This window comes from Anopheles gambiae, chromosome 3, assembly GCF_943734735.2.
Source record: "Anopheles gambiae chromosome 3, idAnoGambNW_F1_1, whole genome shotgun sequence".
Taxonomy (NCBI): domain Eukaryota; kingdom Metazoa; phylum Arthropoda; class Insecta; order Diptera; family Culicidae; genus Anopheles; species Anopheles gambiae.
The window spans coordinates 38,066,117-38,090,544 of record NC_064602.1 but is presented as its reverse complement, the minus strand read 5'-3'; the positions used below and the strand labels follow the sequence as shown (position 1 = coordinate 38,090,544).

The 24,428-nt window shown below is 45.6% G+C and overlaps 3 long non-coding RNA genes across 3 annotated transcripts; 2 read left to right on the top strand and 1 right to left on the bottom strand.

Annotated features, from left to right (window-relative positions):
- Positions 1-1,901: 1,901 nt before the first annotated feature.
- Positions 1,902-23,924, bottom strand: LOC133393003 (uncharacterized). Its single transcript, XR_009765951.1, has 3 exons — positions 23,736-23,924; positions 22,135-22,185; positions 1,902-4,277 (listed from the first exon to the last, which is right to left on the bottom strand). It is a non-coding gene; the product is annotated as an uncharacterized LOC133393003 (long non-coding RNA).
- LOC133393004 (uncharacterized) lies at positions 5,515-9,207 on the top strand. Its single transcript, XR_009765952.1, has 2 exons — positions 5,515-8,551; positions 8,618-9,207. It is a non-coding gene; the product is annotated as an uncharacterized LOC133393004 (long non-coding RNA).
- LOC133393005 (uncharacterized) lies at positions 14,028-16,864 on the top strand. The gene is made up of 2 exons (XR_009765953.1): positions 14,028-14,172; positions 14,259-16,864. It is a non-coding gene; the product is annotated as an uncharacterized LOC133393005 (long non-coding RNA).
- Positions 23,925-24,428: the final 504 nt, after the last annotated feature.

Sequence of the window (24,428 nt, the reverse complement as noted above, 5' to 3'; positions counted from 1 at the left end):
GATCACGATCGTGTCATTAGTTTCGGGCTGACCTCGGCCCCTCGACAGCCAGCGTATGACCGTGAAGTGTTTTGCCGCAGTGAAATATCGCTTGCTTCCCGGTTTTCTGCTCACCGCGTCTGCTCCGGTTACCCCACAGCGCCCGCCCCACCAATCAACGATCGAAGTTGACATTTTTGCTAAAAATAACAAAAAAGCGCAAGCGACTGGTTTGATACACAAGCACAAGCAGACGGCGACACTTTCCTTGGCCGAGAAGCGAGCGGCGGTGGCGGCGGCAACGGCGGCACAGAAAATAGCCGAACCGGAAAGGAAAATTAGTGTTTATAGATGCTGTAGCTATTAGGTGGAATGTGATGCCGCTGTACAGTGGGACAGTGGTTGAACACAGCGAGCACGCCTCTGTATAGGCGCATATTGTTCACGCGACACACGCCTGCGTTATGTGCCATTCTTTGTGCGCTCGCCTGAAGATTGGGTTTAATTTCGAACAAGTATTTTCATCGTTTTCCCCGTGCGAAATGGGAGTTCCTAGAAAATCTTAGACTACAATCACACACAGACCACACACACACACATACAAGTGGAACAATGTTGCTAGTATTGTTGGGAATGTACACAACGAAAAAGAAGAGAAAAATACACAACACGAAATAACGCAGCTGCTCGCTGGCACAATTAACGCACCCAATTTATCTGCTCGCGTTCACAAGTCACAGCAGCCGGTGGATCGAACATGAACCCTGGGAAAGCAAAAAGGGAAACCGTTTCGGACGCTCACACCGGCAACGGCCAGTGGCACGGCAGAATCGATGGGGATGTGGAGCAGTGGTTCGGCCGGCTGGGAAAACACGGGCGGAGAAGGAAGGCGAGAAGGCCGGTGGAAGCGAACTAGCTAGCAAGAATTCCGAAAAATGCGTGTCAGCTAAAACGGTGGAGCTAAAATTAAATGCAAACGTAAGACAAACGCAACACAATGCCCGGTTGGGAAGGTGGAAGGGGTGGAGCGAGTGGGAGAAAAAAAGGTTCACCCAGAAGGCTTAGATTATGCTGGATTACTGGATAGAGCTGGATTGTGGTATACTTTACAGATAAAGATAACCCATTACAGTAATATTAAGTTCAATTATAAAAATAAAATAACAGCAAGGCAACAAGAAATTGAAAAAAATCATAAAATTAGTAAAATTTATAGAAATGTGTAAATAGATTGATGAACGATTTAATAAAGGAATAGAAGAGAAGTAATAAGTGATAAAAAAGATAACTAAAAAAATTGAAAAGAAAACAACCACATAAAATATTAATTCAATCAACTAAACAGCAAAATAATGAAATTAATAAAAAGTAATCAAGTAAAAAAAACTATACACGTTTAGTTCTTGAACTCTGATAAATAGCTCATTATATAAACAAAAAAATAATAAACAAGAGTTATTTGACAAACTGATTGTGAAACCAGCCAATAATAGAAAACATGAAGATAAATAGAAAACCAAAATTTTAAAATGAAATTGATGTCTGCAATAAATTATATTAAATTATTATAAAAAAAATGATTAAATCATGCACTTGCAACAAAAGAAAAGAAAAAGAAGTTGTACAAAGTTGCTTCATTAGTACAATTACAATTTCGACCCAATGAAGAGAGCAAAGAAATGTGATAAATGCGCCCACGGTCAACAAAATGAAGAGGAAAGAAAATTTGAAGATTCATCTAATTAAAAACGCACACCATCCCAACCAAAACAAAAACCGAGAAAAGCAGATGCGTTACGGGACGCTCCCGATCGGAAACCGCCGAAGAAAAGCGGTAATAAAATCGACAACAGACATACCCACACACACTCCCCCCCCCCCCCCTCCTTTGCGCTCGAAGGTGCGTGTGCCGCCGCGAGCTGAACCGTTGCGTGCGTGTGCTGCTGCGTGTATCCGTAACTGTATCGCGCAAGCCGGCGAGCAAGCAACTGGCAGGCGCAACTGTGTCTGAAACGCACCGACGTTTAACCCAGTCCAGGTCGTCTTGCCTCTAATTTTTCCAACCCCCGCCCCCGGCACTCGGTGGTGTGTACGGTGGTGCGTACCATTCGGGAGCGCATCTTTGGGCGGCAACGCGCGAGGGAAAAATGATGCACGCATCGCCAGCCCGCTCCGGTGGTGTTCGCTTTCGTTTCCGTGCGTTCCTCCTCTTCTGCGCTAGGGCTGCCGGTGCGTGTGCGCACGATTGTTTGTGTGTTTGATTAGACGGTGTAGACGAAATGCGTTAAACCTTGCTGGATGTGGAGCTTGCTGTACGGAGGATGGGAGACACACACACGATCGATTGATGAGATCGAACATGCAATTTCGGGGAAAGGGGAGGGTGGATGGGGGTTAGGCAATGCTCCCCATCTGTGTGTGTGTGTGTGTGTGATGTGGGAAGGAAGCGAGCGATACATATACCCACCGCGGTAACGAACACGCTGTGTACGTTGTTCTTCCGTTTCTTTGGCGTTCAAGGCACATTCAAGGCAAAGCGGTAGACGAGCTGCGCGAGTGTTCTTCGCGTGTGCGTCTTCTTGTCGATCTCTCTCGATCATGATCGGGATGTATAGGTACACGCTCGCCTGGTGGATCACGTTGATGATGAGGAAATTGATTTTTTTTGCTTCTCTCCTGTTCGCCTAACTATTTAATTTACTTTTTTTGTCGATTTCGCGTTGCTTTCTGCCGTTTTATTATGCGTTTAGCTAGGGTTTTGAGCGTGCTTCGTGGATCCGTTTATTTTACGAGATTAGAAAAAAGAAGACACACATTACAAGCGGAAGGAAATAAATAAATAAAAAGCTATTAGACTTTACAATTTCCAATACCGTCGATATCTTATTGCTTTCTTTATTTTTTCCTACAAACTATTAAAATAAAAAACTGTATTGCGGAAGGTTAAAAAATGTAATAAAAAAACTATTAGCTCAAGATGACGGAAGTTTCAAATATCTTAGACAGCAGACCCTTTGAAATAGAGGAATCAACCCAGCTGAGTTGTTATTTGTTGTTTACACCACCCTCTAACACGTGCTGCACGAATGCTGCACTCGAAATGCATCGATTGTGCATCGATAAACACCGAAGGGTGCGTCACTGGTGTTGGTTCAAGGTGCAGAGAAGTGTTTTTCAGCCCCCTTTGCCGACCACTGGCTCCACGCGGTACGGCGATTATGACTTCATTACCGAGAAAGTCGCGCATAGCGCGGTGCTTGGCTGCATCATCATCGTCGCGTCTGAGTCATGGTGAGGTGGCGCGAAAGTTCTAACGGCTGTTACGCAGCGACCGGAACTCGGGCCAATCACACGGGACAACAGTTGGTTGTTGACGAGCGATGAAACCCATTTAGCTGGAAATTAGTCAACGGTTAGTCACAAGCGATCGCTTAGGCCTAGTGATTCAGCGCAGGTATGCTGGTTCGCTTAGCAATACTCGAAGAGTTGAGCAAATTGTACAAGAATGTGTACAGCAGTGGTGGTACAATGGAAACAACAAACTCCGATCGACGATATCGGGCATGTTTTCTAAGAATTTGTTCATAGTGTAAGCAGTAAGCATGAAACCGCTGTCATTCGATAGTGTAAGCATGGGAATGTATGTAGTTCATGTGAAGATAGCAAGCGCAGTAGGTGCTTACAGTTGTGAAAGTTAAATCAAGGGAAAACTATTAACAGCACAGCTCTTGAGACAGCAACTCACTTGCTTGTTTTGGGAAGCTAAAACAAATAAAATGGAGTACAATGATCATATGAGTAAACCAATTAAATGGTAAAACGGGGGAAAAGCCATTGCCTAACTGATTAGCAAACATAGTTGCTTGGCGGATTGCTAATCTCGTTTGCCATAGCGAACCACAATTGCTACAGATATCATTTAAAAGTTGTAGTAAATAAAGTAATGTTATCAGACGGTATTACAAATAGGCCATTTGATAACACATACTGAGCAGCAAATTAAGGGAAATAAAGCAAATTAAATATCATTTGCACTTATTTTGGAATAAGTCAAACAACGATCGACAGCTAAAGAATATTTTCAAATAAAAAATCTAAAACATTAAAAGTTCCAGATAAAGTTATAATAATAATTCCTCGTCTGTTTTGATAGTAAAATTAAGTAAAAAATAAAAACGTAGATGTAATAGAAACGTGAATTTTATGTACAATAACTTCTGAAACTAGTGCAACTTACCCAACTGCAGGGAGCGTACCGTCAAATGATTGAAAAACCCTTTCGCGCATTTCACAACGTTCTGCAAGTAGAGGTAAAGATAATATACATTAAATTATTAGATTTTCGGAAAGCGGATCTCGAATTTATCATTGAAGCGTTTCACCACTTTCGGTAGTCTTTTCTGACAAATGTGCCGCACACCTTCGCTAGCCCGCCCGCAACCGCTGCCCGGTCAAACGTAAGATCATTGAATTTAATGTAACCACTTAACGAACTGGAACCGTTTTTTCGGTGTTGTTGTCTTTTTCATCCAGACAAACAAACATCCGAGCCCGATCACATTTTCCTTCAATCGTTTCAATCGTACCTTCAGTTATTGTCAGTCTTGACTTGCCGTGTAGACCGATCGCTGCAGCAAACGTACCTCCCCGTCCGGAAGATCGCTCCCTGCCCTCCGTTCAAAAAAGAAACAAATTATAGCGGTCATTTCTCAACACTTCCCATTCCAGTACGAGAAAGCGAGCCGCACCGTAAGGGAGGAGCAAGGGAAGGTTCGGTTCGCTTTTCCACCTTTGTCATTCGCCGTGCCCCGGGCTTTGGCAGGGGCTACGAGTCGCATCGCTATAAGCAGGCTCTCGAAAGTATGCTCCAATTAAGGCTCCTCCGTAGTCTCCAGCGAAGCGAAGCGATTCGATGAAAAACTGCGCGCAAAGGTTTCCGAAAACTCATCCCTCCATATCATAAACGATTAATAAACAATACGGCACGAGGGTCTGGGGGGAAACGGTCTGTGCCGGGTCGTAAAGTTTAATAGTTTATCGATCGGGTTTCCCCTCCCTGTACGAGCGTTATACAAAACCCGAACCCGCTATACAACGTGTTTGATGGTTAGTTTGACTCGTTAAAATCGCTTTTCTCTTGTTTTCTTTTATGGTGGAAAAGCAACCACATCCAAATGAATCACATTCCATCTTACACTCACATACACACTCTGGCCATCTGAACGTCTGCGTTTCATGTTCCCTTGGCCTGATTAGACAGGTAGCAAGGTAAACTCATTCAGCTGCATTAGTCATGTCTTGCATTTCCACTGCACTTGGCAGAGACACTTACCGGCTGACCGGCAAATCATCAACGTCACTCCCGGCTCCCCTCGTTGGAATGTTTCGCATTGGCTCACACTGTGCGCTCGTTCGTTTTACGCCAAATAGGTCAACAGCTTAATGCACTATCCAACGTTTCGCTCCCTAGCCCCACCCCCCCCCCCCCACCATCCCGGACCAGTTTGGTGGTACGGACAAATTGACACGAAGGCCACCAATTTGCAACTAGCTAGCCAACACCTTCAAACGTCATGGACCGACCTGGTCAAATGGATCAAGTGGTTCTCTAGTTCTGCCGGCCGCTGGTGCACTGGGGCAAGGTACACCGATCGACCGATAGTGGTGGCGGGAGTAAATCTCATTCATAAAATTCAGCCCCAATCTTTGGCAAAGATTGTCCTCGATCTCGACACCACCCGGACCAATGGACACAGGCACACTGCCTGGGGTTGGCAGCACTGGCTGAATTTAGATCAATCGGTTTTCACCCCGCAGTGAGCAGCAGCGAGCAGCGGCGAGTGGCGAAGGAAACGCGGGAGAAGAGAAAAAAACCAGGCTAACCGGGTCAGAGACCCAGCCGCATGCCGGCCACAATTGCTGGGCGGTTCGTCATCGTGCGGAATTTATGAATGAATGATTTAAAAATAGCACGTACAGAGCACGCTCGCCGTTTGCCGAATGTGTGTGTGCGGTGCCTGGTGGGGATCTGGTTGATAAACGGACTGCAACCGGCAGCAAACCCCGTAGACTGTCGTGTGGGTGGACGTTTCTCCATCTGCAATTCGATTTCACACCCGCGGGGTAATGAGCACCGCCTGGACAGCAAGCCAACCGTCCTAAGCCAGCGTCGAACACCAACCGGGTATGTTTTGTCAAAAGCGAACACGAGACACGCCGGAAAGACCGGAATTTGGGGAGCAGAAGAAAGAAAGAGGAGTAAAAACTCCCCCTCAAATGTGAAGCAGAAACGGTCAAAGTGAAAGGAAAGCAGACCTACCGTGTTCTAGAAAAAGCATGGCCGGATCGATGGCCATCTCCGGCAGCAGCTTTCCGGAATGAATGCAGGGGATGCTGGCAGCATTGGAGCATTGAGAATGCAGCTGGCAGAGCGATTGTGGTACCGAACTTTACGCAACGCACACCGGCAACGTTCTCGAAGATGCGATTGCGGAGGTGGTCCAAATAAGTAACGCAAATAAATCACCGCATCTTGGGTTGCGATGCCAACATCTTCGCTATCGACGTGACGCGGCACCGCTACCGAGATAGTTTGTGTTGACGCCTACAGTACGTGTTTGAGCTCCATTTCGCTAGCACTTCTTTGACTTAAATGCAAAGTTTGTTCGGAAAAATACAAAATTCCAACACCCGATTCCAGGGCAACTTCAGCCGCAGTGCTTCAGTCTTTGCACTCTTCGCATCGGGGCAGAGTCAATTGCCCCCGGGGCCGTTGAGACCGTTTATGGCGTTCATTTAGTCTCGGCATAGGATGACCGAACGTTGGGCGGCGTTAGCAACCGAAAAATATAAATATATCCCCTACACATATCCGGTGCACGGTTCCGATGACGCATCGTCGCCCGGTTCCCGGAGCCGAAAATGACGTAAGTGTGTAAAGTGTGCTAGCACACTGGCTGCCCACGTAATCAGGCAGGGCTTATGGGGCCAACACCCGCCCCCCTTCCTCCATTGGGCCCACGAGTGTACCGTTCGTGAAGCCTAATACCTTGGCCCTGCATGCGCCAAGCTGGTCACGAACTACTTACGCGTTTAGACGGTACGGGCTGGTGATAAGTTGGCAAAAAATAGGAATTGAGTGAGAGGGATTGAGTGAGAGAGAGAGAGAACAAAAAAAAAGAATTGGAACAGAAGCAAATTGTAACCGAACCGGGTGGGTTGTTTGAAGAGAAGTAAAAAAAAACAACACCACCGAGAGGCTTACAAGCGCCACCCTTATCGGCAGGATGACGCCGGCATCATAATCCGACACGACTGTGGCGTCGTCAATCGTCAACATACACACATTCACATCCGTCACCCGTCGCACAGCTGGAAGTGACTGGCCGCAAATGGAGCAGAACGGAGTGAAATCGATACACAGGCGCTTTGGAGTCGCGCTTTGGAGACGACGGACCTCACTTACGTCAGGTCAGAAGAAGCCATGAAGTGTACGTGTCTTCCCTTTTGGGCCAGCGTGTGGGAATGGGTCACACAGTAAGACTAGCAACCCCCATCCACGGTGAGCCTAGTTTCATTCTTTTTGTTTTGCTTTTGCTGGTGCTGACCGTCATTTACAGACTTGTAGGTGAAAAGTTCTGAACCACATTTGCTCAAGTATTCCATTAGAAGAGAGCCTCCGAGGACATGGCCGGATCGATGTCAATGGTGGTACCGTCTGGCCGGAGGCTACCGCTTATGAAAAGAGACACTCACGTTAGATTGAGTTGTCGGTATCAGGGTGTGTAACGGTCTGTTAAAGTTTGCGATCCAATGGAGATACTGGACGAGCGTTACCAGTGTTTGCAACATTTTATTGTACGATGTGCTTTCCGTTTCCGAGCTGCCGCAAGTGAAGGTGCCAGACTTCATAATGATAGCAATAATCCCCAAATAAATAAATAAAAAATAACAACACATCCACAGAACCATGAGCATCTGGAATGTGCTCGGTACGATTTACTTCATGCGGGGCGTTTCTGCTGCCCCTCCCTCCCACCTATTAGCTGTGTGCAATTTGATGCTCGGGGTTTGGTGAAGCACTTCCGGGGCGTATTTAGACCTTGAAACGCTCCGTGCCCGAACCTAGCAGGCTGGGCTATTGATTTTGTGCTGGCAAAGTGGCGAAAACTATTGCGCATCAAAAGTGGACCACAATCGATGAGCTGTTGCTAATTTCTGCGCAACATTTTGCGCCACGCATTAGGTTTGGAATGCGTGCGGCAGTGGCTTCGTGCGAATGAGTGGAGTAGTTGGAAAGAAGGTATGAACACGCATCGATACGGTGGTGAGCTAACTTGGAAAGACAAAACATTAGTATGCGATGTGTAAATTTTAGAAACGATCATCAATAAACGAGCTCACGTGAAGCTCTGTGAATTTGGACATTTTACCAAACCTATTTCACAATGTCTTAGATAGGCTTAAAATAAGTTGTTACTTTTTCAGTCAAACTCAATTGAACTGAACATCTTCAACTATAAGTGTGTACAAAAATCAATACCATAGCAGCTTAGATTCGGGCACACCTCTCGTGAGTACCAGTTGAGTCGTATTGCATCACCTACCGTAGCTACAAACAAGTGGCATTCCATTGCAGCAAAACTCCCAACAAACCCCACCTGAAGCTGCAAACGACCGTTGCACCAGCCATGAACAGCCTACGCTCGGATCACTTCGGCTTTGCGAGGGACTCTTTTCGTAAATTCTACATGCACATGATAAATAATGTATTTCACGACACGACTATTATACCTTTTCGTTAAGATTTGTCTAACAGAAACATAAACATAAATTAAAAATTAAACTTAGTTCAAACAGAAAAATAAGGTCAAAAAATCTTGAAGAACGTGTGAAGTTTAAACATGGAATTAGATAAAAAGAAGCAACATTTGCCTCGTGCACCTTGTATTACCTTGTAGAACCACTGCTACACTTGAATAATGTCTATAGAAAGACATCTTCAGTGGAATAGATCCACTCTGTATTCCTAGCCTATATTACACGATTTCGACTAACAGGTTGGCTGATAAGTCCCCGGTCTGACACATAGATGGCGCTGCTAGTATTAAAAGCATATTATTTTTATATAGTACCAACCTTCAAATGATTCGTGTCAAAATTTGACGTCTGTATGTCAATTAGTTTGTGAGACAGAGCGTTTTTTGTCAAGCAACTTTAGTTATTTTGTTGTTCCACCAAGACAAAGCACCGTGCCACAAGTCATTGAGAACGATGGCAAAAATGCATGAATTAGGCTTCGAATTGCTTCCCCACCCACCGTATTCTCCAGATCTGGCCCCAGCGACTTTTTCTTTTTCTCAGACCTCAAAAGGATGCTCACAGGGAAAAAATTTGGCTGAGGAATGAAGAGGTGGTCGCCGAAACTGAGGCCTATTTTGAGGCAAAACCGAAGGAGTACTACCAAAATGGTATCAAAAAATTGGAAGGTCGTTATAATCGTTGTATCGCTCTTGAAGGGAACGAACTGTTGAATAATAAAAACGAATTTTGACATAAAAATGTGCTTTTCTTTGTTAGACCGGGGACTTATCAGCTAACCTGTTACAGTTAGTAATCTAGTAATGTTCATTTAAGTAGCTATTAAACATAAATGTCATGTAAGGGAAAAGATTTTCCCAAAATTAGAACAGGACACTGCTAGTACACTTTCTGGACTCTATTTGTTAAAGTAAGATAAATGCTCAATACTAATTTTAGTTTTAAAATTAAAAAATAGTAAATCTTGAGTCACTCACTTCTAACTTCCTCATCTTAACTCTCAAGTGAGTGAAATGATCCGGTACATCCAATATGCAACACATTCTGCTCCTCACACTTACACACACATTAATCAACCTGTCCATCCAATGATCTATAGGACGGCAGTTAATTTTTTTGTCTTATTTTACACCGGTGTATTTGACTCAAGAGATCAAGAACTCACTAGAAGTGCTGCTGCTGCTGACGGTGAAGTGGTGTGAGACTCGCTCTAGCGATGATTTCCGGGCAAAAATTGGCGAAAACTTGACTGACCACGGTCGCGATCACGGTGGAGTTTCCCAAATACCCGCAACGGTCCCCCCTTCTAACCGCACGATTGCAGACGCTTGCGAATCCCGGGGCTAACGGGATGACAGATTCGACTCGGATGTACGCTCGCCAACCAGGCCAGGGCCATTGAACCGCAGTTATGGTCCATGAGCAGAAGATCATCCTAAGCTGGGGCAAGCTTTGCGGCGACTTTGCGCTGGTTTTACCTTACCTGCGATGGGCAGGCAAAGCTTAGACGCCTTAACAAACCGATCCAAGCCCATCCAGCTAAAAGTGCGGTCCGGTTCGGTGGAGTACATAAATAAAATACCGACGGCCGAAGGGTCCGACGGGGCGCGGCTCCGGTACTCCCGAACCGGTATATCAGTTGCAGCTCGATTATGTTGAGTAGGCGCAAGAACATGGGACCGAAACACATGCCATGTATGCATGAAACGCCCGACCGCTCGTGTGCCCGTGGATCGGAGCTGGTCGGATACATTAACGACACTTTTTTGCTGTCTGTTGGCATCGACAGGCGTGTTGGGGGAAAGGGGAAAGTACGATTTTGTAGAAAAGTGGGTTTTGGCCGGGCCCACGGCAGGCAAAGCGTTCGGAGGTTTATCCCAGCTGCGATGCAGTTGGAGTTGGAATTTCAACTATGCAATTACAGTTACCCAAGTGGGATAGAAGTTCCCGTAATAAATAAAAAAACGGGCCGTGAGTTAATCCCACGTTCAATAGATGGCATTCTTTGCATGGTGATGGTGACGGTGTTTGCTATTCTCAACTGCCAAGGCATTCAGTCAGTCAGTCAATTACGGGGAGACAAATGGCACGAAGTATTTGATGATTGAATTAGTACATGAACACATCAGAAGTAAGAACACTTCATATGCAAGCAAGTATTCCGGGAATTTCCGACTAGATAATCTCGGACGTACTGGGCAGGCGTAATATCTAGCCATTCTTCTAATCGATCATTTGCTATTGTGCACACTGTCATAAGCATGCGAAAAAAAAACGATACAAAACGTAATGCATATTGTATTGAGGAGCCCAACCATATCATTCAAATGGGTCTCGGCAAGCATCAGCGCGCGAAGCGTTCAACAAAAATTGGCGAACCAACTCGCGGCGGGGCTTAGACGAGTGGTTTTGGTTAGCGCCTTCGCCAAACCTCCAAACTGCAAACGGTGTGTGTGTGTGTGCGGAGGTGTCAAGAAAGCACCAAGGAAGTGGAAGTGAAGCAAAAATCGCAAACGGTCCTCTCTCCACCGTCAGAATTTTAATTGACTCACTTTGCTCCATCTTATCCTTTTCCTTTTGCACTCGTACAAATTGCAGCGCACCACAGCGCCGAGGGGGTTTTGCTGCCGCGGTTTCGCCATCTCGCTTTAGCACTCCATTAAACGCCTGCCCGCGCACATTGCTCCAAACACCGCCACCGACGCCGCAGCCACCGCATGGGGCTGGCCGAGATCATCTCGCGCATCGTGCGCGGAGGAGGTTGGGCTTTGAGGCGTCTTGCAATGCGCATTTGTAGCGCAAATTCGCAACCAGTGCCCAGCGCGTGTGCGAGTGTGTGTGTGTGTGTGGGTAGGAGTGGAGCAAGAGGAGAAGTGGGAGCCCAAGTGAAGACAACGAAAACGTTCCCGCGTACACACTCAAACACACGCTCGAATGAAGAAGAAGAAGAAGAAAATTGAGCATCGCCAAGAACGCCGAGACCTGAATCGAATGCTGGATCCGGGCGAGCGCGCAGAATCAACGCACACGAGCAACCTGTTTCCATGCCGCGCAGCATAATAAAGGGCGGGCGCAGCTCATTTTGCGAAGCCGCGTTCGCGCTTGGCAATTTTTTTTGCGAGTGTGATTTTTTTTTTTGCTCGGCGAGCGAACGCAGATGCTGGCTCACAAGAAGGGCGTCCTGGGCCGAAATACCGGCAGTAAGTGCTGACCTTCACCTCGAGTTTTGAAAATGGGCAAACGAATTGCACGCGAACGGAGTGGAGAGGCGGTGTAGGTATAGGAATAGAGAGGGAGACAGAGCGGGGGAAGCAAAAATCCTACACACAAAAGCTAACGGCCAATCAGAAACCATCAAATTGTCTTGCGAAATGGGGCCCCGTGAGCTTCCGAACGGCGTGCGCTGTCACGCCTGGGGCCTCGATGATGTGCCCGGAGCTTCCAAAACGCGCAGCGTTAGCGCTGGGAAACTTTCGCTAGGAGGTTTGCGCAGGCCCCACTCAAGCGGCGCGCAGCGGGTCTGGCGGAAGTGGCAGGAAATCTGCAAAACCGGCAGCGTCGGAAGTCGTTGGCCGGGGCTAGCCTTGAAACATTGGCGAATTTTACTACCCAGTGATTCATGTCGGTCATCAGGCGATGGTGGAAGCGTGACGAGATAAAGGAAAATTGAAAAGCTCGGTTGCAACGACGGTTCCACGTTTGCCACAGCGAACAAGGGCGGCCGGGTCGGGGTGGATGAATTTTTGAAAGTCGCGTCACCGCGTGTGGAGCTCCGCGTGCTTTAATTTAATTCAATAGACCCAAACCCTCTCCGGAGGAGCTTTACGATGCGACAAATTGTGCTGTGTGTGAGTGTGCGTGTGTTTGACAGGTAGAGCGGAATTTAACATCTTGAACGGTGTCACAAATTGAGTACAGTTTTCTATGCATCGTTGCCAGTATAGCGGAAAGAGCTCCTCAGAAGCCAATCGCTGGGTAAGTTATACAAACAATTAGAAAAACTTAAAAATCCAAACTTTGTAATTACAAGCTGCTTAAAATTGCTGCTTTCAAATCGTCTTTACTACGTTTAACTTAAATTTTATAGAATGAAAGTATCCAAGACTCGAATGTATATTGGATGTTACAGGGTTATGTTTAGGAGCATGCGGGATAACACAGACTTTACGGAATAACTTCCAAGCCATCTACATTTCATTTAATCATCTTCATGCCAGTGCATTGATGAATCATTACGAAAGCTGAAATGATTCTGATCAAATCTATAAATTGAACATATCGTGTGATAGTATTTGTAGTTCAATATCTGCGATACTAGTTTGTCCATTTTTATGGCATCTTACTCACACTCATGTTTGCCTTATAGCAGTGCAAACTAAGTTAGTTTCTCTTTCTTCTTATTTTACCTTTTCTACCATTTATATGCTTAGCTATCTTTGATTGATTTTACGTATAGCAGGACAGTCAGTTTTACAACCACAATCGGTCCTATCAAGCTTTGTCAAGGCTTGTTGTTAGGTTTTACAAACTGAGGATTGTGCGATACTGACACGACTGTCCCTTAATGTGTGATTATTAATTGTAGTTCTACTAATTGCTTCTATTGATGGTTTTACGTGGGAAATCTAACGAAACGATGCAATTCTACATTTAAATCGAGCATTAACTGTTATGAACGATTTGTGTGAATTCTGTAATCGTTAGTAACAAGTTAATCAAAAAACATTAAACAGAACATTGAAATAATAAAATTATAGTGAAATCTCTCTAACATGCAGTCTCGTAAAGATGAACATTTTCACAGCCCCGTGACATTCCATAGATTTTCTATCTCTTCAAGATGAATATCTCCCCAAGGTGAACATTCTCTAAGCTGCATATGCGATTGGGTAACGTAAATTTTCAAAGATGAATTTTTGAATAACGGTTCACTAAAATATTCGTCAAAGGATGCCAGGTTTTGCCAGGATTTCTTGGATACTTCATAGCAACACCTTAATTAGTTTTCCTCAACATGAATATCGCTCTAAGCTGACGGCCCCTTGAAAATTCACCTTGAGGAGATTTCACTGTAGTACTGTACTATAAATCAAAGAAAACTTTCAGTAACCATCTCTTCTGCCCAAATTCTAAAACAATTTAAAAATAAAATAAGATAAGATAAGATTTCGTAGCTAATGGCAAGAAAGATTCAAAACTATGATGCAAGTAAAAATTCATATATGAAAACACACCAGTCAAAATTGATGCCTGCTTCCCACTAACAATGAATTTTCCTACCTTTTCTTTATAATTTCAGTCACAAAACCAACAACGAAAGCTGTTTATTTTACATTTTTTCTGCTTAGTTACTTGTGAAGCTGCATGCATATGGTATAATTTCGTGTTCAGATGCTGTGTACAGAGCTACCGTACGAGGTTTAAATTGCGAATTAATAGTGCCATTATTTACATTTCAGTGAACCTGCTGCCTCATTTATACAAGTGGTTTGTTACGATCTGCTAGCAATATATTACAAATCATTGGAGCTGAAGTCTGCGCGAATCCAACACGAAGCAGTATTAATATCTTTTAATTACAAACCGGCAGCAGCGACACTCCTCGGATGTAACACAAACCACATCGCCCCACAGTACAGACACAGATGAGTGTAATTCGAGTTAGCAAACCATTGGATGAAGCTATAAATAGCTCTCACGTTAAAATGGAGAGGTTGTAAGCTTTTGCAAAATTTTAATGCTTCCATCATGGGAAGCTTTCGGACGCCTGCTGGCCCACTGCTGGCGCAACGCCGGTGGCTCTCTTGCCCTCTCTCCACACCCGGGGTCGATGTAAAGAGGGGGAGCACGTAGTTGCAAAAAGAAAATAATACACATACAACGATAGCACTAAGCAGAGGCATGAACAAACTTTAAAATTGGCAAGCGAACGGAACGGAACCTTGATCACAATGATTTCACCATCGGCAAATAGATCCGCTACCGATCCGTCCCCTGGACAGTACGTGCGTACCATCCACCTCCCCCCAGCCCCTTCCATTCCCTACTCCTCTAGCTGCTCCTCGAGATGGCGAACCGAGGCCAAAGATGGCGCACGGTGGCGGCTGCACGGAGTCCAATAGCAAAGACTCGAAAAACGAAGATTGGCAGAGATCGACACAGATCGTTCACCTCGCGCTATATAGAGCCCATCGCCCAGGAAGGCCTCCGGTGGGGTGGAGGAGCACTGTTAGCAAGCGCTCGGAGCCCGCTCTCGCCGCAGCCCTCGAGTGTTGCTTAAGTATAGTAATTAGATGTTGCTGATTTTTTTCCCTCCTTCGTTACGATGGCTGGTGGTGGAGCTGTTGCCGTTGCTTTTAGCTGTTTTACGCCTCGGATTTGCTTTTGCCAATTTTTCAAAACCCACTTCGCGTGCAACACCTATACAAGCGCAACGCCAATAGGCCGGGCACGCCAACACACTGCATGTCATGTCACGGTGTACGGGAGGCCGTTTAATGGCTCGCTCACATCTTTGTTATCTGCGAGCTTGGTGGGCAGCTGGTGGCACTGGGATTCTTGACCTTACCGGCCGACGAAACGGTTGGATAAGTGGTGGATCCATTGGCGAGCGAAGAAAGCTTGCACGCGCATGTAGTGCAAACACGGGGCGAGGCTTCGCTGCCTGTCGTAAGATTTATTTTTAGCTCCAGCCCCGCGTGGACTCATTTTTAAAGCGCTTACCATATGAGGAAGCGTAGCTGCTGTACAGCCCGCAGCAAGCAAACCTTTTCTTTTCGTCCCAGTTAAAGGTGACACCTTAAGAAGCTTTGCAGCCGCAGTCTGCCTGCAGACTTTACCTTATAAAGTTTGACATCTGCAAATAACTGCAGCCGACAGCGTTCGACAAAGCGTCACACATCGCACCGCGCCAGGGCAGGATTTCAATCAAACAGTCCGGCCGCTGACGTCATTTCTCACCTTGCCGTGAGCGGCACACGGTTCGCTTGCCAACGCCGAAACTCGATTCAACATTTTTGGCCAGTCTATATCGTGCGGATCAGTGTCATATACGTCGCGTGCAATTATTTACTCGCCCCTGCGAAGGTGTTGGGCGCTTCGGCCGTCCTTCGATCGACGAAATCTTTGGTAGGGCAATGGGCATAACCCAGTTTGCTTCTCCCCATGCCACCAAGCAGTGGGCACACCACACCGGGCAGCAATTGGCGTCAGTTTGTCAGCGGTGAGGACACGCTGACAAATAGGCTGAGAGAGCGAGCGAAAGATGGAGGAGAAAAAAGGACGCGATCTCGACGGATACGGTGCCGGGACAGTGGCGTGTGGCGCCGTACAATGTATAGCGAGCTCTTCTGGCACAGTCGGCCATGGTCATCGGTTGGGTGTCCCATTCGGTGGGTTCTCAGTCGGCTGTGTCCGGTGTGCTCGCATTGGCAACTTCCATTTACAGCGCCTGCAGCTCGTGTCGTGCGCTGCAGTCGTCACAGGGCGCGGGCAGAGGGCCGCGAGTGCAGTGTGAGAGCAAACACGGCAAACAGGCACCACTAAAAGACCACATATGGCAATCGGCATCGGGTGCGACTGCTTTGCTACTTGCGACTTCGGCCGTCTCGAATTGAGTTCAATAGGTCAGGCCGGTTGAATGGCATTGCGCAGTCGGGTTGCAATGACACAGCAACTGTTGTTGCATTGCTGGTGCTGCCGCTACCGCGTGAAGGTTTTTGTTTCGGGGTTTTGTTTTGGGGTAAGAAAGCTGGTAAAAGTAACGGCCGACACCCGGCACTCCCACATTCCCCGGATTATCGTTTGCCATTTCCGAACGGTGTCAAATAGGTGCGAAATCCGTCACTCCTTTCGTGGGCTGCTGTGGTCCGAAGGGCTCTGCGCTGGAGTAGAATGTTCCCATTTTTGTATGATGGTATGCAATATTCTGATAGCTTGTAGTTACATTACCCATAAAACACACTTTATTTGCATAACCTTGACGATATTGCTTGAATTATGAACATGGCTTTCCTTCCATGTGGATGCTAAATTACGAATAAAGCAACTGAAACAGCAACAGGAATGTAAATAGTGGAATGTTTTCTATATAATTTACCACATCTCTTCAGCCACTTAAATCTTGAAGTCCAACAAATGGTTCATTTTGAATGCGAAACATTTTTAAAGTTTTTACGTTGGAACGCTTCAAACCGTTATTAAGTAGATAAATAAGCCATCTGCCGGCAGAGAAGAGTTTGCCATTGGTCATTCGAGCACCACAAATATGATGAATCGGAACGCGTCAGACAGCATCATCAGCGAGAGTTTGAGGAAGAGGATTGAAGTTGTGCTGGTCAACTTTAAGTTTGATAAAAACAAACCATCCAACTCCTGCAGTTCGAAACCGGTTCAGGGTATACACATGGTGTTGTAAAGTGTATACAGAGGGAAAGAAAAAAAGATACTAATAATAACTGACACGTTGCTACTGCCGGGCACACGTTAGCATGGTGGCCGGTGTTTTCAGCACTGCTTTCTGTGGTTCCCGACAACCTGGCCTTTCGGGGGCAGGTTTCAATTTTTTTTTATTGTTTTCGTTTTTGTACGAACCCGATAACAGGTGCGCTTCAGGCACGCACCGGAGATGTAGAAAGAGAGTGCGATTTAAAGGGTTGAAAAGCGTAGCCTGCTGCCTCATTAGCATTCAATTCATACGCCGTGTGTAATCGATCGAGACATCGACTTAAGTGTGGCGAAAATGATCCTGACTTGTTGATGTTGCGCCACACAAACGCAGCACTTATCTTCCCCGGAGGGAAAGCTAATGGGAAGCAAAACAAAATGCATCATAAATTGTCTTAAGCAACATTACGAGTACGAGAAGAAACCCTGAAATGAACATGAAACATGTCCGCTTGTGTCTTCAAATCTGTGTACTTGTTGTGGGGGATTTAAAGCTTCATTATAATAACAGCTTCCCTCACAGCTGCATTAAAGCTAGGGCTGTGTACAGAGTGGCACTGTCCCCTGTCACGAACCGCCAAAACCGAACCGCTTCTAGCAGCGACCGGGACGCATTCGTCGCTTCAGGAGGATCAGGGCGTCGGTCCCGCTTTTATTGCTTTTTCGGTACCAATTACCGGTGCGTTCGATTTTAAATGGAAATCAATTTACGCCAGCTGCAACGCGGACAACAACAGGTAAACAAAAAGCAACGGCAACAACATGTGCAAGAAACGCCGTTTTATACCACCCTTCTTAGCAGAGGAATCCGAAACAACGCGAAGGCGGGGGAAACAAAGGGAATTATTTACCGCTGCCTGCGGACGGACGGACCGACCTCCTTTAGCGGGTGCCAACTCTCCTGCTCGCCCTCAACCCAAAATGGTGGTGCGGTGTGGTACGTAATGAGATGTGGCGGAATGTGGTGCCGTAAGGCTCACCGTGGGCTTCCCGAGAACTTGGTGGTGGTGGTGGTGGGCTCGTGTTATGGCCACGTGACCCCCTAGAGCGTGTTGCTGCGTCCGGAGGCTGACAATCGATATTCAGCTGCCAGCATTTCCGGTGGCCTCGTGACTTTCCAGACACTTTGTCAGAACGAAGGGGCGTCTTTTCTCCCGGCGGCCCGCTTGGAAAGCACGCGAACCAACGGGCACAAGGATGTAACCATGAAACGTGTTTCGCCTACTCGGTACTCGGTGGCGCTCTTTCTCTCCCAGGCTTTAAAGGCAACTGCTTACTTGCTTGCTGCCCATAATCGTGACATTCATGGTCAGGATAGGTCAGGGACTGGCTGTGCGTAGGGTGCTTTTACCAAGTGGATAAACAACGAGCTGACCTTTCTCTGTGAGCTTTACGTGCGCATAATAAGATGAAAGTTGCTGGCACACTTACGCGTCTATGGTGAGCTGTATCGGAAAGGACACAAACGATACTAAGGGCGTAACAAAACACCCAAATCATTGCATACAGATTCCAAATTGCTAAAAGTTTTCTTGTTCTTGACCAATCGTTCCTTCCGGTCATTTGACACAAACTTTTTTGTGTCAGTCATCAATCCGCATAATGATGCAGCCAACATGGCAATTGGCAGCAGAAGCGAATAAATGGCATTGGCATTCCGTTCCATGTCATGGCCGCCGTCTTGCTGATGGTTCTCAAAACAAAAAATCCAGTTAAAGATTTCTTTCCCTACACGGACAGAAACGATGGAATGTTTGATCAGTAGCGACGCAGGAATTTCAAGGTAAAGCTTTTTGTAAATCACCCACAGTGCATCATTGTTGCACAGTGTTTGTTTGTGTTTGTGATTATATAGGAGATTCAGACATTTTGGATGTGGAACTCCGATGGAGCCTGTATGGGTTTTGTGTATTCTGTGCGCAAAAAGTGCGGAGTTTATTATTTTTTTAAATTATTTTTTAGCTTACTAACATATGTGAATGTATACTACGAACGTCTTAAAACAATGAAGAACCTATTTCTAATTTTTTGAGTCGTTTGGGTAGAAAAATATAGGGCAATGTCAGTCAATGGTAGCAAAAGTTCAAAAATATTGGATGAACATTGAAAATAAAATTGAGATATCCTACTCTGGGTATTAAAGAATATCGCAAAACAGCGCTCACAGTGCTATAGAAAACTTTTAGTACAAATGATGTATTTTTATGTTTTTTCAAGCTATAAAAGATTCTTATGAACCTCATTATAACAATCCTGCTGATTGTTGCACATAGTTTTTCCTAATTCAACGTGCGTATAAGTATAACCTGCATTCGAACACAAATGAGGCCATCAACGAACCAAAATAAAAAATGTCTGGGACTATGTCGACGACCACCACGTAGTGCATGTTACAGCAATGGATGTCACTGTTCCAAAGTTCCAAACACCCGCGACCTCATGCATGTTGTGCCAGTTGGTGTGTGGCAGTGGCAGTGTTGGTAGGCTCGACCGACTGTCGTGCGATAATAAATTAAACTTATTTATGCATGCCAGTTGCACTGCCTAAAGTCAAGGGCAATGACTGTCTGGTTTGCGGTTGGCTTGTAAAGCTGGACGTAAAGATATGCGCAACCCGCGTCTAGCCGGTGCGTATCGCGAGTTTCTATTGCGATACACTTGCGCTGTGCATATTATGCATCAGAATATCAGAATATGCTTATGACAGGGATATTTCCTCTAACACAACTTATGCATAAAATCATTGTTCATTTTCAGCAAGTCAATAAATTCCGTCAGCCGCTGGAATGAAATTACGAATGAGATCGTTAAGCAATAAAATTACATAAATTGTCCGAACTTCTATCCCATCCATCGCTGTAATTACTCCTGCGTGATCGTGCTGCTACGTGTGGTGTGTTATTTAATTAAGCCTATCTTTTAATTCTTCCTCGTGGCGCACAAAACGCCACCGGCGGCAAAAGAACAATCGCCGCACAACAAAAAGGGACTGGGCAAAGCGCCGAAACAAAAGCACACAGGGCGTCCAAAGGTGTAATCGAGATTTTGCACCTTCGCACGATGCAACCGTACCCGATGACGACGACGACGACCCTTTGTGAGCCAGCAAACCTCATTTGACGCCAGCTAGTTAGCGTAAGCAGCAATGAGCCGTGGGGGTTAGGGCAGCAAAATTAAATTAAGCCAAATAAAACCCCGATTAAGGTTAAACTGCACTGCAATCGCGTACGGCGTAAGCGTGCAAATGAAGGAAGGGGCAGCGAGAGAAACTCCAGACGAGTGGTTGTTTTTTTTTTTTGGTTTGTTTGTTTGTTCTTTTTTTGCGAACGAGGGAATCAGCAAACGATTAAGGCAAAGGTAAATTGAAAAAAAAATGCAAAATAAAACAATAAAGTATTAAATTAAAAAGAAGAAAGAAAAAAAGGTAAAATGTAAACGCGCGCAAAGAAACACACGAACAAAAGTGACACAAGGCTGAGGGGGGCAGTATACAAAGTAAAACACAGAGTGGGGAAATAAAGTTGGTGCGCGCAGGCGTAAAAATACGATAAGACATCCTGAGTCAAAAGGAAGAGAGAGAGAGAGAGTGGAAAAAATAAACATACACACACAGCAAGAAATCGGTATGCCATCCACTTCCGAGGTATCCACTTAAGGCAAACAAATAAAAACTGCACACCTCGGTGGAAGGGTTGAGAAAGTGAAAATAATGAGAGAAAAAAGAGAAGTGCAAGTGGAAAAGAAAAAAGCAAATTAATTAATTAAGGTAGAAAAAATGAACCCTCGAACCGATCGTACGATCAGTACCGACATTTGATCAAAGTCACTTTATTTTGCGTCAATGCCAACCTTTTCACACTGCCGCAGGGGAAGAATTAGTATTAGTGATTGACTGCAATCTGCAATTCCAAACGACCGTTAGAAATGCATCGTACAAAGTGCGGAATTCACAAAAGTTCGATTCGTTTTGTTCAATTTAATGCGTTTTTTTTTTCTATAATGATTGTTACAATCATGAAATGCATTCAATACATCACTTAACAACCAACGCAAAGTACGCATAAAAAAGCCATTGCATTTTTAAGCCTCGCCAAGGATAAAACATGCAAGATGACATGAGTAAAATGTGCATCAAAAAGCGTTAATGTTGCCCAACGCCGCTACATTGAGTCGACACATAAATCATCCGCACGGAGCAAAGGGGGAGCAGTAGATGGGGAAATATGAACGAGTTTCTGTTTCTGTTTCCATTCAGCTTAAAATTGGTTTTAATTTATTTCATTCTCAAACAGTATGGCAAAAACACAGACACGCACCAAGCACCAAGGACTGTGTGGCAGAAAAAAAATGCATCGCGGTGTCACGAAAAAACAGCAAACAACAGAAAAAAATATATATGTATATGAGAGATCGCATCAAAATTTAGTGGAATGTACCGTGAAGTGTCCGTGGGTCGTTTCGTGAAAGATGAAAAACGCATTTCGGGCGCATTTTTTTGAGCATTGAGACAAAATTATGGGACAGCCGGGGAGGTTTGCTTGGTTCATTGTCCGGGAAGGTAGGCAAGGAATTGACCACGCAGGCCACACAATCTGTTCCAAGGGCATGCGGCATGCTGTTACTGTTGAAGAATCGCATTTTTGTAGCTATGGTTCTTCTTGCTTTTTTTTTTGAGGGCAAACAGGAAATGTAATCTTGATTCACAAAACCGAGTGTGATGGCGCCATAATGTTACGGTCGCGAACAGCACATTGACACATTGTCTGCATGACGGATGTGACGGTATTTAATTAAGTGTTGCAATTTTTGGAACATCTCGCAAATTTACAGCTCATTTAATTCTACTGCTAATATTGGGTGCTCGGTGACAGACAAAGACTGCGCATTTACCTTATCGCTCAGAGTACGGCTGCTGCGTTTGGTTGGGGTGTGTAATGTGTTCTGTAAGATGGAAAGTAAAAAAGAAAGAATTATAAATAATCAAATTAAAAGCTGCTTTTTTTTAAATTATTTAGGAACTATTGTTGAACATTTTATTCAGAGAAAAATAAATCAATGTTTTTGGAAAAATGTACGCTTTTCATTAGAATTTTAGCTCTTCTTCGTAAACTTGCACCAAGATTTAAGTTTTCCTACAAACCGATACCTCGACAAATTGCGCATCAAAACCACTCCGTCGTACAAGCACGGAGTGCATTCCAAAGTACGGTTTGCAGAGAAAGTACAGCGAAGGACGAGTGCACGAGGTTACACGAAATTGCAAATGCAAATCCGTTTAACCCCCTCTTCTCATGCCATCGGCGATCCGGCAATTCCGTATCGACCTGTTTACTACCACAGCGCGCAATGATGGCACAACGCAGAAAGCGATTGTCACATCCTTTTGCTTCTTGTTACAACGGGACCACTCACTGCACGGCGGTTATCAACGGTGCAACACACCAATGGCAAACGTTGGTACCGAATCGAACCACGACGCCATCACCTGCGCCATTGCCATGGCTGGCCCGATGACGTCCGTGCGTGGGTGAACGTTGCAGCGCACACACATACACCCAGGCACAAACACATTCACCGATGGGGCTGGGATATCGGATGGCCGATCCAGACAGCTCCTCCCCTCCCTTCACTCCTTCTTCTCGATCGTTCGCATAAATCAGCAGCAGCAGCAGCAGCCTGTCGTCTGGTACAGCGTGCGAAAGAGATGAAAACCGTACGCACATGAAAAGCGCTCGTTTTCCGATCTCTAGACTATTCCAAGGGGAGCTTTTGGGTGTGCAATGGATGGAAGGTTGCACGGTACGGTAGTGCATTCGTGAGCCTTCCATTACTTTACCAAGATGGCGCTGTGGAATGGACAAGTCTTTCGCAGACTTGAGTAATGATATTTCTTTACTCGTTAGTCAGCATTTCATGTGCAACATAAAGGGAGCGAGTTCGAGGAAGTGCACAAAGTATTGAAATGAGTTTTTCCTTCTAATAGTGAAAATACAGACAACGCCAATGAAGCAAACGGTGGAAGCAATGTTTCAAAAGAAATCGATCGATCACTTGCCGCAACACAACTCTACCAGAGGTGCATCGGGAACGATACATGATGTGTGCACGTCCTTCGCTCGAAACCTGCATTGTCGTAGGTCGTGCTGTATGTGGCATGGGTACACACACACACTCACACACACAGAAGAGCCGGACACTGGAATGTTCTAACTGCGCACTACATTGCGGGACCGTCTGTACGAGTCCGCCGGTGAGTCAGACCACGTCGGGAAAATGTCTTTTCTTCACGGTTTGTGATATATTTAGCTGATTTTTAATATATCTAACAACCCCGTGCCGTGCAAACATGGCACTGCAAAACGGGATGCTGATGTTCAGGTGGCGAACGTTTGACACAGCGTATGGTTTCTCACGGAAAATGGCTTATTGCGTAATCAAACACGGAAACTACAGCCTTGCGACCATAAAACACGCCTTGCACAGAAACTTACAGAACTTGTGAATGCACTACGATGTGGCCACCAAACACACACATACAAACACTGGTTGCACTGGGCAGTGGACAGCACTGTTCACTGTTTTGTCACACACTTTGGGGGGGATTAATGCACATCACTATCAAAACACCGCCGTAACTGGAATGGCCACGCTGGTGGACGCATTTTCCTTATATATACTCCAGAGCGCACTCCGCACAGCTTCCGATTTCCTGCGCCACCCAACCAACCAGCCATCCTTCTGAATCCTTTGTGTGTGTGTGTGTGTGTGTGTGTGCGCACACTGAAAGGAAGTATGGGTACTCCCACGACTCACGGTGCCCAGAAGTTGGTTAGATTCGCCGATTCGCCGACTGGCGCTAGTTGGTCGGGAAAAACCCGATCGCAAGGTCGATGACGTTGTCGCCGTTTTTCCCTGCGACGTAAAAGCATCCCAAACTGCATGGGAACATCATCTTTCCGCAGGACCTTCCCACAGTCTCGCTCGCTTGGTCTCTCTCTCTCTCACTTTCTCTTTGTCTCTTTTTCTACTCTTTCTTTCGGGCGAACACGACAAAGAACTAATGCTCGGTTACGAATGATGAAAAACTATCGAACATACTCTATTCGGTGGCGTACGAAACTGTGGCATTCTTCAATCCCGTCCATTCTGCTTCTCCCCTTTCCCGGTCCCCGTGGTCTGGGGTC